The 12,057-nt window shown below is 43.2% G+C and overlaps 1 pseudogene; it reads right to left on the bottom strand.

Moving 5' to 3' along the window:
* Positions 1–6,410: 6,410 nt before the first annotated feature.
* Positions 6,411–10,748, bottom strand: LOC123163810 (disease resistance protein RGA5-like; annotated as a pseudogene).
* Between the last annotated feature and the right edge of the window lie 1,309 nt (positions 10,749–12,057).

The raw sequence follows: 12,057 nt of genomic DNA on the forward strand, positions 1-12,057 counted from the left end.
CTTGCCCGATGATCGGCAAGCCATTGAAAATAAATGGATCTTCAAGAAGAAGACTGACGCTGACGGTAATGTTACTGTCTATAAAGCTCGACTTGTTGCGAAAGGTTTTCGACAAGTTCAATGGATTGACTACGATGAGACCTTCTCACCTGTAGCGATGCTTAAGTCTGTCCGAATCATGTTAGCAATTGCCGCATTTTATGATTATGAAATTTGGCAAATGGATGTCAAAACTGCATTCCTGAATGGATTTCTGGAAGAAGAATTGTATATGATGCAACCAGAAGGTTTTGTCGATCCAAAGGGAGCTAACAAAGTGTGCAAGCTCCAGCGATCCATTTATGGACTGGTGCAAGCTTCTCGGAGTTGGAATAAATGCTTTGATAGTGTGATCAAAGCATTTGGTTTTGTACAGACTTTTGGAGAAGCCTGTATTTACAAGAAAGTGAGTGGGAGCTCTGTAGCATTTCTGATATTATATGTGGATGACATATTGCTGATTGGAAATGATATAGAATTTCTGGATAGCATAAAGGGATACTTGAATAAGAGTTTTTCAATGAAAGACCTCGGTGAAGCTGCGTATATATTGGGCATCAAGATCTATAGAGATAGATCAAGACGCTTAATTGGACTTTCACAAAGCACATACCTTGACAAAGTTTTGAAGCAGTTCAAAATGGATCAAGCAAAGAAAGGGTTCTTGCCTGTGTTACAAGGTGTGAAGTTGAGTAAGACTCAATGCCCGACCACTGCAGAAGATAGAGAGAAGATGAAAGATGTTCCCTATGCTTCAGCCATAGGCTCTATCATGTATGCAATGCTGTGTACCAGACCTGATGTATGCCTTGCTATAAGTCTAGCAGGAAGGTACCAAAGTAATCCAGGAGTGCATCACTGGACAGCGGTCAAGAACATCCTAAAATACCTGAAAAGGACTAAGGATATGTTTCTTGTTTATGGAGGTGACAAAGAGCTCATCGTAAATGGTTACGTCGATGCAAGCTTTGACACTGATCCGGACGATTCTAAATCGCAAACCGGATACGTGTTTACATTGAACGGTGGAGCTGTCAGTTGGTGCAGTTCTAAACAAAGCGTCGTGGCGGGATCTACGTGTGAAGCGGAGTACATAGCTGCTTCGGAAGCAGCAAATGAAGGAGTCTGGATGAAGGAGTTCATATCCGATCTAGGTGTCATACCTAGTGCATCGGGTCCAATGAAAATCTTTTGTGACAATACTGGTGCAATTGCCTTAGCAAAGGAATCCAGATTTCACAAGAGAACCAAGCACATCAAAAAATGCTTCAATTCCATCCGGGATTTAGTCCAGGTGGGAGACATAGAAATTTGCAAGATACATACGGATCTGAATGTTGCAAACCCGTTGACTAAGCCTCTTCCACGAGCAAAACATGATCAGCACCAAGGCTCCATGGGTGTAAGAATCATTACTGTGTAATCTAGATTATTGACTCTAGTGCAAGTGGAGACTGAAGGAAATATGCCCTAGAGGGAATAATAAAGTTATTATTTATTTCCTTATATCATGATAAATGTTTATTATTCATGCTAGAATTGTATTAACCGGAAACATACTACTTGTGTGAATAGATAGACAAACAAAGTGTCACTAGTATGCCTCTACTTGACTAGCTCGTTGATCAAAGATGGCTATGTTTCCTAGCCATTGACATGAGTTGTCATTTGATTAACGGGATCACAACATTAGGAGAATGATGTGATTGACTTGACCCATTCCGTTAGCTTAGCACTCGATCGTTTAGTATGTTGCTATTGCTTTCTTCATGACTTATACATGCTCCTATGACTATGAGATTATGCAACTCCCGTTTACCGGAGGAACACTTTGTGTGCTACCAAACGTCACAACGTAACTGGGTGATTATAAAGGTGCTCTACAGGTGTCTCCGAAGGTACTTGTTGGGTTGGCGTATTTCGAGATTAGGATTTTTCACTCTGATTGTCGGAGAGGTATCTCTGGGCCCTCTCGGTAATACACATCACTTAAGCCTTGCAAGCATTGCAACTAATGAGTTTGTTGCGAGATGATGTATTACAGAACGAGTAAAGAGACTTGCCGGTAACGAGATTGAACTAGGTATTGAGATACCGATGATCGAATCTCGGGCAAGTAACATACCGATGACAAAGGGAACAACGTATGTTGTTATGCGGTCTGACCGATAAAGATCTTCGTAGAATATGTGGGAGCCAATATGAGCATCCAGGTTACGCTATTGGTTATTGACCGGAGACGTGTCTCGGTCATGTCTACATAGTTCTCGAACCCGTAGGGTCCGCACGCTTAACGTTTCGATGACAGTTATATTATGAGTTTATATGTTTTGATGTACCTAAGGTTGTTCGGAGTCCCGGATGTGATCACGGACATGACGAGGAGTCTCGAAATGGTCGAGACATAAAGATTGATATATTGGAAGCCTATGTTTGGATATCGGAAGTGTTCCGGGTGAAATCGGGATTTTACCGAAGTACCGGGAGGTTACCGGAACCCCTCGGCAACATAATGGGCCTTAGTGGGCCTAGGTGGAAGAGAGGAGAGGCGGCTAGGTCTGGGCCGCGCGCCCCTCCCCCCTAGTCCGAATACGACAAGGAGAAGGGGGCGGCGCCCCCCTTCCTTCTTCTCCCTCTCCTCTTTCCCCCCTCCCAAGTCCTAATCCAACTAGGAAAGGGGGGGGAGTCCTACTCCCGGTGGGAGTAGGACTCCTCCTGGCGCGCCCCAAGGCTGGCCGCACCTCCCCCCTTTGATCCTTTATATACGGGGCAGGGGGAACCCCATAGACACAACAATTAATCATTGATCTCTTAGCCGTGTGCGGTGCCCCCCTCCACCATATTACACCTCGATAATATCGTAGCGGTGCTTAGGCGAAGCCCTGCGTCGGTAGAACATCATCATCGTCACCATGCCGTCGTGCTGACGAAACTCTCCCTCAACACTCAGCTGGATTGGAGTTCGAGGGACGTCATCGAGCTGAACGTGTGCTGAACTCGGAGGTGCCGTGCGTTCGGTACTTGATCAGTCGGATCGTGAAGACGTACGACTACATCAACCGAGTTGTGTTAACGCTTCCGCTTTCGGTCTATGAGGGTACGTGGACAACACTCTCCCCTCTCGTTGCTATGCATCACCATGATCTTGCGTGTGCGTAGGAAATTTTTTGAAATTACTACGTTCCCCAACACGGAGTCCCTGACCGGCCGATGGCCTGACTGCATCACTGAAATCGCTAGGTCCCTGATCATGTTGTGTCCGTCTCAGGCAAGAAATTGTCAGAAAGATCAAGATCAAGAGGTAATCTCAGATCAAAATTCTATTTCTATGAAACCCTGATGGGCGACTCTATTTTCTCGTGCTATATGTTCTTAGTCTAAAATCTCAATCCGGTGTCTGATTCTTTCTTTGCATCACTCATCACTTGCAGCTGCATCCATTGGTAGTGTAGTCATGTTGCCTAAAAAGCATCTATATGGTCATCAGAAAAGAACTAACAAGAAACGAGTAGAGAAGTTAGTTCGATCTCAGAAAGGGGCTATGAATAAATTCGTGCTGAGGAAGGATGCTGCTACGAATTCTGCGCAATTATATATCACCAATGGCGAACAACCAGATCAGACTGAGAATCCCCTCAATCTCAGGAGTCGCTTTCTCTATGCCCGACTTACGAGCTCTTTGCTTGAGCAACTTCTTTTGTGGACAGCCTTTCTTAAAGTGGTCTCTCTTCTTTTAATGCAGTTGAGGAAAATTGTGCCGATGTTGATGCCAATCAGAGCACCGGAAAATTTAGTGGCCATGGAAACATAGATGAGCAGGATTCTTCTTTTGATATTTTTTATCCTAGAACTTGGAATATTCTTGACAATAAATCAAGAGATATTCTCATTGAAAAAGGACCTACAAGGGAGTACAATCTTGTGTTTCCCGTGGATAAGAAAGGCAGGCATTTTTCATATGCTTACTACTCAAGACAGCTAAGGAATGGTGAGGCCAGTGATCGGAGGTGGTTAGTGTACTCTAAACATGTGAATAAAGTTTATTGTTTTTGCTGCAAATTGTTCAAATCTGAGAACAGCAAAAGTTTGCTAGCATCCGAGGGATTGATGGATTGGAAACATCTTAGTGAGAAGCTCAAATTACATGAGAATGGTGCTGAGCACATCACTAACATGAATACTTGGAATGAGGTAAGGTTGAGGCTAAGTAAGAAGGAAACAATTGATAAAGATTTGCAAGGGAGAAGAAGCGATGGAGACAAGTTTTGATTAGAATTGTTGCTGCTGTGAAATTTCTTGCTAAACACACTCATGTCAGCGGATCAGATATTTGAGTTTGTTAGAGCTGCGGATTTTTATCCAAATGTCTCAATTGCTTATCGTATCCTCTTGACTGTACCTGTCACTGTTGCATCAGCTGAAAGGAGTTTCTCAAAACTGAAATTACTGAAAAATTATTTGAGGTCAACAATGTCCCAAGAAAGACTGAATGGTTTGGCCATGTGCTGCATCGAGAAGAATATGTTGGACAGTATTGATCGTGACATTGTCATTGATGATTTTGCGTCAAAAAATGCACGAAAATCTCGCTTCTCATGAATTCTGGAGGTTTGCTAGCATGCTATTTCTATATTCGTTTTTGCATTGTAGCTTCTATGATACTTGAGTTCGAACAAAGGCAAGAAAAATATATCAGGTATTTGGTTCTAATGAAAATATACTACTGTTTATGACTTTATAATATATGTATTTGTTCGTGTATCGACCAAAAAAAAATCTCTGTTGGGCCCATTGGTGAAGTTCGCCCCAGGGCCTTCGAAATCCTTGAGCCGGCCCTGCATTCAAGTGATTTTGGTAGTCCCCTTCTTCGGTCTGAGAGATCAGACACACAAAAACTGGACCCTGACGGCAATTTTGAGCCACAGGCTCGGTCAAAATTAAAGAAGTTTGAAATTAAATAAACCTAGAAGTTTGATTAATTTGGACTGGAAATTTGGAACGGAGAGAATTCATCAGTTCTGCACTAGTCAACAGGTATAAGCTTGAGATATGTGAGCGGTACTTTTCCAGCAGGGCTTCTCTAAAATATTAGCATGAAGATCAATAGTGGTATCCTTGCTTCCAACAGAAATCGAGGCAATCATCTGAATGAAAAATATCGTCCTGTTCTCCTTTTTTTTCATTTTCAGTTTGTGCCGGTACCTGCCTCTACATCTGATCTGCGAACCGTCTGCAACAAAATGTATCACTGATTCCTGTAGATCTGCAGCACAAATATATTTCTTCGAGAGACATGAAGAACATATACAGGCATGGAAGCAACAGGCTGACAAGCAGTTAAACTTTAGCAATAAATTTATGGCTTACTGTATCTTCGAATATTGGCCAAACCTTTGTGTTGCTTAGGAAAAGCCGGCAAGCACAAGTTGCTCAAAATTTCACTGATAAAGTACTAACCGAGGCGAATGCCAGCATCCCAAGTGATATTCCTCAGTATAGCTCGGTATTCCTGACATTCCCCTCCTGGAAACTCGGCTTTAAGGCAGCTACAGTTGCGATATCCCTCGGTAAGGGAAAAGGCTTGTGGCCATTGCTTGTCACCAACCAAGAGCACCAACAACTGAGTTCCGACCACCAACCAAGAGCACTTCTTGGCTGCTACTCCTATCAAACCTCTTCCAATGGATGACAAATCCAAACTGGGTTAATTATGTTGAGAAGGTACACTAGTAACACCAACTCCAAAGGAACACCAGTGACGTGACAGCATAGATTCAGAATTAGTTCTCACATCTCTCCTCAACTTGAGTAAAACTGGTTCCCTTGGGGCCTTGGGCTGCTCTGCAACAAACAATGGCAAATCCTCCCCCCAGATTGTGCGACAAGCGGCTCCAACTCCGATCGGAATTAACATACTTCCTACCAGTTGGATGCGAAAGCAGCATAGCCATATATGTTGCTCTCGAATTCCTCTGCACTGGATTGCACTCTCCTCTTGTGAGCACTGCCTGATGGCCGAATTCTTGACCTCCTGATTAATTAGTACTACCCTCTCAATATGTATTATATGTCACACGAATCATACCATTGAATTGATCGTCACTCCAATTGATAATCTAGAAAATATGTCCCAAACCAACCGAAACAGAGGAAGCTTTTGCATACAGAATGCTACAAATTTTCTTATATTTTAGTCATCAGTTTTGCACTTGTGAGGCATGAAGATCAATAGTGGTGGTATCAGTTGAAACAAATCTATGTTCTGTGGCGTAACACATGCACATGTAAACACCCAGGAACAAGGACGAGCTCGAAACAAGAGTTGCAGCAAGAAGAGAAAAGTTGACAAACAACACGAAGGAAATCTGGACCTACAACAGGAGTTTGATCAACTATTCTTTTATTGCACGAGTCTTGACTGAATAAGCTAGCGCCAAGCAAAGCAAAACAAGCCAACAGGAGTTCGATCAACTCTTCATTAATAAGCCAAATAAAAACAAACAATGTTCTATGTGAACAATGTTCATACTGCCAACTGAATGCAACATTAACTTGTACTGAGTAATGACTGAATAAAGAACATGAGTACTGCATTGCTGAAAGCATATGCAGACAAAATAAATAGTCCACCGTGAACAACGCGGGGCAGGGAAAGCCTCCGTCTAGCATCCCAACATACGTTGGAGAGAATGAGCCTCTGCACGAATCAAACGAGATGCTAGAACAGCATCTGCGGCAACTAATGATATCACTGAAGGCCTGAAATTGGGAAATTAAAAAGAGAGAAAATAAGACAACATGGTAACGAGCATATATATTTAGGAAAAGAGAATTCATCTTTGCACGGATGATTGGATCGAACCTTAAGCAGATCACACATTCAGAAGGGCTGATCACTTCTCCATAATAATAACTCGAATTCAATGGTGTGACGTTTTGGATGGGCTTCTGTTGCACGCCTCAGCAATGCCTGGGCTGCCTCTCTCTTCATAGCTGAAATTCCCAACCCGCAGAATAACCTTGATTTGTTCGACAGAAGGGAGGTGCCCCAGGCCGCAGTCAACCTCACCACTTGTGATTGACGGCGCAGAGACCTCGAACTGAAGGTGCTCAACCCTTGGCATGGCTCCAGGTGGAAAAAGGCATGGCGAAGTCAGAAACCTTTCGAACTTGCAGCATGTCACATTTGGGAATGCATCGGCGCCCACAACCAACGTTCCCATCACGTGACGTGCGGACAGAACCAGACACAGAAGAGCAGGCAGCATCCCAATGATCTGAATGTCATCCGCTTGCAGTTCTTCCACCTCTATTTCCAGGGTGGAGAGTTGGGGAAGCGATGTTGAATTAACCCACTTTGGAAGTCTCAAGAACAACCCGCTCCATGTCTCAAAAGTACGGAGGTGTGAAGGAGGCACCCATATTTCACGCATGCGATCTATCACGCTGCCAACATTACCAATTTTCAGATTTTGCAGTTTCCGCAGGTTGCCTAGAGACTCAGCTAATATATTGCTCAGATCCTTGTCCATCTCATCACAAATAATATAGAGCGCCCTAAGCTCTGTCAGATGCCTCAGCTCTTTAAAAATGTAAGGACATGAGGGTAACCTAACTCTTTTCAGCACTTCAAGGGAAGTCAGGCTCCCTAAACTGAACAACACTTGCAGGGACGAGTCCAAACATAGGCATAACAAATTTCTTAGCTGAACAACACTTGTAGGTAATTCTCCGACTCCCTCGCAATTTCCTTGTATGTCCAGTGTCTGCAAAAGCTGCAACTTCCTATGTCAACTGGGAGTTCATCATAGTCTGCATTCCTGAGCCCCAAGTACCTTAGGTGAATTAAATTCCCAACATACTTGAGGCTGATGCCAAAGCTCCTCTTCCGGAAGCTAGAATTTCCAAGATCCAGCACACGCAAAAATTGAAAGCTTCTATATACGCTGGCTGGAGCAAGCTTCTATTCATGAGTTCGTTGAAGTAGCTCTTCCCAATCTCAAATAGGCTGCTTTCTTTTTGGTTGCACTGGATAAAACCTTCGGCAAGCCACCTCCATATCAACCAATCTCTCTCAACCTCAAAGTCTTCAGGAAAGATGCTTAGGTATAATAAACAAGTCTTCAGATGAGGAGGCAAATCATAATAGCTGAGTGATAATATCCTCTTCATGTCCTTCGCAATACCATTTTGTGTAACTCCACAGCCCATCGAATTATACACATGCATCCACTCATGTTTTGGCTTTACCCGTTGACTACTAACCAGAAGGCTAGCTATTGTAACGATGGCTAATGGTACACCAGCATATTTCTTCAAGATATCTCTTGACACCACCTGCAGATCTTCCGGACATTTCTGTTTGCTTTGAAATATTCTTCTATGGAAGAGTATTTGCGAGTCTTCATCAGAAAGAGGTTTCATTCTCTGAATCATACCATCACCGAAAGAGAGACATGCTTCAGACACACTCACATTGCGGGTTGTTATGATTATCCGACTGTGGAGTTTGTTTTTATACAAAGCACAATTTATATATCTCCATATTTCCTCTTCCCATATATCATCAATTATGATAAGGTACCTATGCCAATTATTTTGATATCATTAGTTGGCAAGTCATCAATATACAACTGAATTTGTAAAAAGGATAAACTGTAAGGTACTAAGCGGACCATAGGATTATATAACCACTAATGATATGCATGCAAAAATATTAAGAAATGCCACAGAAATTGCTTAAAACACTAAGACTAACAAAAATAAGGCGTGTGCACAAAAAAGTAAGAAGTAGAATTTACTTAAAAGAAACGGACTACAACAGATATAAAACTACAACAAAAATGGAAATAAAAATACGAAATTCAGCATACATCTGACTACTTCACACATTTCAGAAATATATACAAAAAGACAAGCACTATGTGATGCATACCTCTTATCCAGAAGGAATTCACTGATTTCCTCCATTAGTAGTTTCTCATCTCTTGTTGTTTTATGAATGTCTTTGAACTTCTCTTTGTCGAGGCCATAGAGTAGGTCTTTGAAAATTTTCCTGATATCTGGGTTCTGACCCACTGGGACAAAAGCTGCACGATCAAATTGGGCTTTGATCTTCTCAAAAAATGCTTTGGTGAGGGTTGTCTTGTCCAGCCCACCAACACCAACAATAGATATTATCTTCAATTGTTCCTTGCAACTCCCGTCCTCACAAATTAGTGTTTTAATAAGGTCGTCCCTTGTGCCGTCACCCCTACATCTTTTTGCAGAGCTAACACACGAGGGTCAATGGTAGCGCCGTTGGTAGGGGTAAACATGTCAAGCTTGTACCTTTTACGCAGCTCGGCCAACTCCTTGGCAAGATCCTGAGCTTCTTCAATGGCATCACAGATTTGATGAAGTGCTTTGCCCTTACTAAACAGTTTGGTGGTCTTCTTGAGGAACTTCTTGACTCGATTTCTCATGTTCATTGGCTGGATGCTTGAACCCTCATCCACACGCACGAGGAAATCGTCAACAGCATCTTCCATGTCACAAGAGAGGTCTCTCACCTTGCCAGCCCAAATCCGGACCGGCTCCTCGAGCTGTTCGGATGGCACCTCGCCAACCTTGCGAAGTACGGCGTGCATCATCTCGAGCTCTGTTAGGAGTGATTGCACGCCTTTCTTTACACGCTTCTCCAGGTTGTATTCTCCAACAAGGAGCTCAGCGAGCTTACAAATTACGGGGCCCATCTCCCCAGCAGAAACCTCCATATCGTCTCAACCTTTATTTGTCTTGTCTCTCAATCAACACACCTTTATAGAATTGCCCTTGGGTTGAAACTCTGCAACACAAACATAATGGTTTTCAGAAGACAGAAGGAGCAAAACCTGAAGCTGATTTTGCTTCGTGAAAGTAATAATACACAGAAGGCGCATATCTAAAGGAAGTAGAAGAAGGGCAACCTGAATAACAGCTCTTCAAATCCAGTTTGCAGAGTCGTTTGCAACAGCTACCAAAGATGAACTAGTGGAGAATAGATCCAACTCTGCACATCATAAATTCACATCAGAATCACCGGAAATCATAAAAAATAATGGACGTTGTACACAGGAGGAAGAGAAGACATCTGGAAGACACAAATCAGTTTCAGAAAACCACCGGCTGAGCAAAAGTTGATTTAAAAAAAAAATTTGCTCGTGAAAGAAAACAGCTCAGGAATGGCCTTTTCAATCAATGGAATAGCAAGTCAGAACAAGAGATTAACGAGGGGACAGATCGAGCAAAAGCTGGTGTTCTCCTTGCTCTGGATCTACCCACGCGGCTGTGATGTGAAAAAAAATCGTTTTCATGATGAGCAAAAGCATTACCTTGCTTGGGTCAATCAAGAGCACAGGTTGAAGAACAGCAGCCCTCCACCTCCAGTTTGCAATGCCCTCTGCTGAGCGAATTTGAACAGATCTAGCTCCGCACATCACAGATCCACGTACGTCAAATCCACAACGAACGGAAAAAGAAAGAGAGCTGGCTGTGCAGTACGTACCTAGATCGAATGAAGTGGGCTGTCGCCACCGCAGAGAGCCGGAGACGGAAGGAAAGAAGCAGCGAGTGAGTATTGTGGATCCGGCCGGAGTGATTTGTGGCTCTATGGTCAACTCGTCGTTTCGTGTGCACTTACAGCCTGCTTGCTTGGACAGAGCGGGAACAGGAATCTAGGAGTTTTAAATTGACATAGGAGCGGCCGTCACACAGTGCGGCACATGCAGCAGCAGCCTCTCACATGTGAGCTACTACTACTACACTGCTGCTCCCTCCTTTCTCACGCTTGAGTTGAGTCGGCACTCGGCAGCGTGGAATAGTCTATATACAACAAAGTGTCTTGAAGAACGTTTACATTGCTTCAGCATCCATCAACTGGCATTTAGTGTTAAAACTTAAAATGCCCGAGCTTTCCAGAATAAGTACATGCACATACTAAGAATCGAACCTTGGACCTCTTGCACATGAGGGTGAGTGGCTAACCGGTTGAGATGACTAGTGTCTATGGAAAATTATGAACGTACAAGCTTAAGAATTACATTGTCCGGATTTATTGTGCCTACCCACAGTATTGCCAAAACCAAGGCACATCAGGGCCGATTTTTTGTTTTGAATCTGCCGAATTTAGTGACCAGGATTGAATGGTTTTAACTACCGTAAATTAATTGTCAAACCTCCTCGCATCCATCAACGCTCCTGCATGCATTGCTGCCCAAACACGCATATATTGGCTGCATGGCGCATGGGCCATGGCCCAATCAGACCGCAACTTTCTCTTAACTGCTTGAAATTAATTTTCATCGATTAACAAACTGGCAAATAACAAAAGCATTCTAATTAGGGAAAATTACATGCTCACGAATGGACCAGTATGCCCTAGTGTGGCACACTCCTCTCAACTGATGATTTTTCCGGACTATGGATACGGACCCTCCTGGCCTACCCGGACAACCAACGTGAAACATGGTCTAACTTTGGACATAAATGAAATGACCCTAACTTTTGCCAGCAGACGGGCATGTCCATGGCAGGCATCCATGCAGGTTTGAATGATTTTCGACACGGTATGCAAGTTGCATCACGTCCGGCATAGTGCCTTGAATGGGTCATATAAGCTCATGCAAAAAAATTGGATACATTTGATGATGCCGAAAAAACATGCTCTCATACAGACCTTCTGGCCTACTCGGACACCCGGTGTTGAACATGGTCTATTTTGGACATAAATGAAATGACCCAATTTTTTTCAAAATATAGGCATGCCCATGGTATGCATCCCTGCCAGGTTTGAAGGATTTCTGACACAGTACGCAAGATGCGTCACGTCCGGCCATTTTTCACAGAGAAAACACCAGAAAATACAAAAAATGTCAAAAACCAAAAAACTTTGCATGGTGCCTCAAATTGATCATACAAGGACATGAAAAAACATTTGGAGCCATTTCAAGGATGTCGAGAAATAATGTGCACTCAGACAAAGCAGTCTGGCTTCCCGTA

Source organism: Triticum aestivum, chromosome 7D (genome assembly GCF_018294505.1).
Source record: "Triticum aestivum cultivar Chinese Spring chromosome 7D, IWGSC CS RefSeq v2.1, whole genome shotgun sequence".
Lineage (NCBI taxonomy): Eukaryota > Viridiplantae > Streptophyta > Magnoliopsida > Poales > Poaceae > Triticum > Triticum aestivum.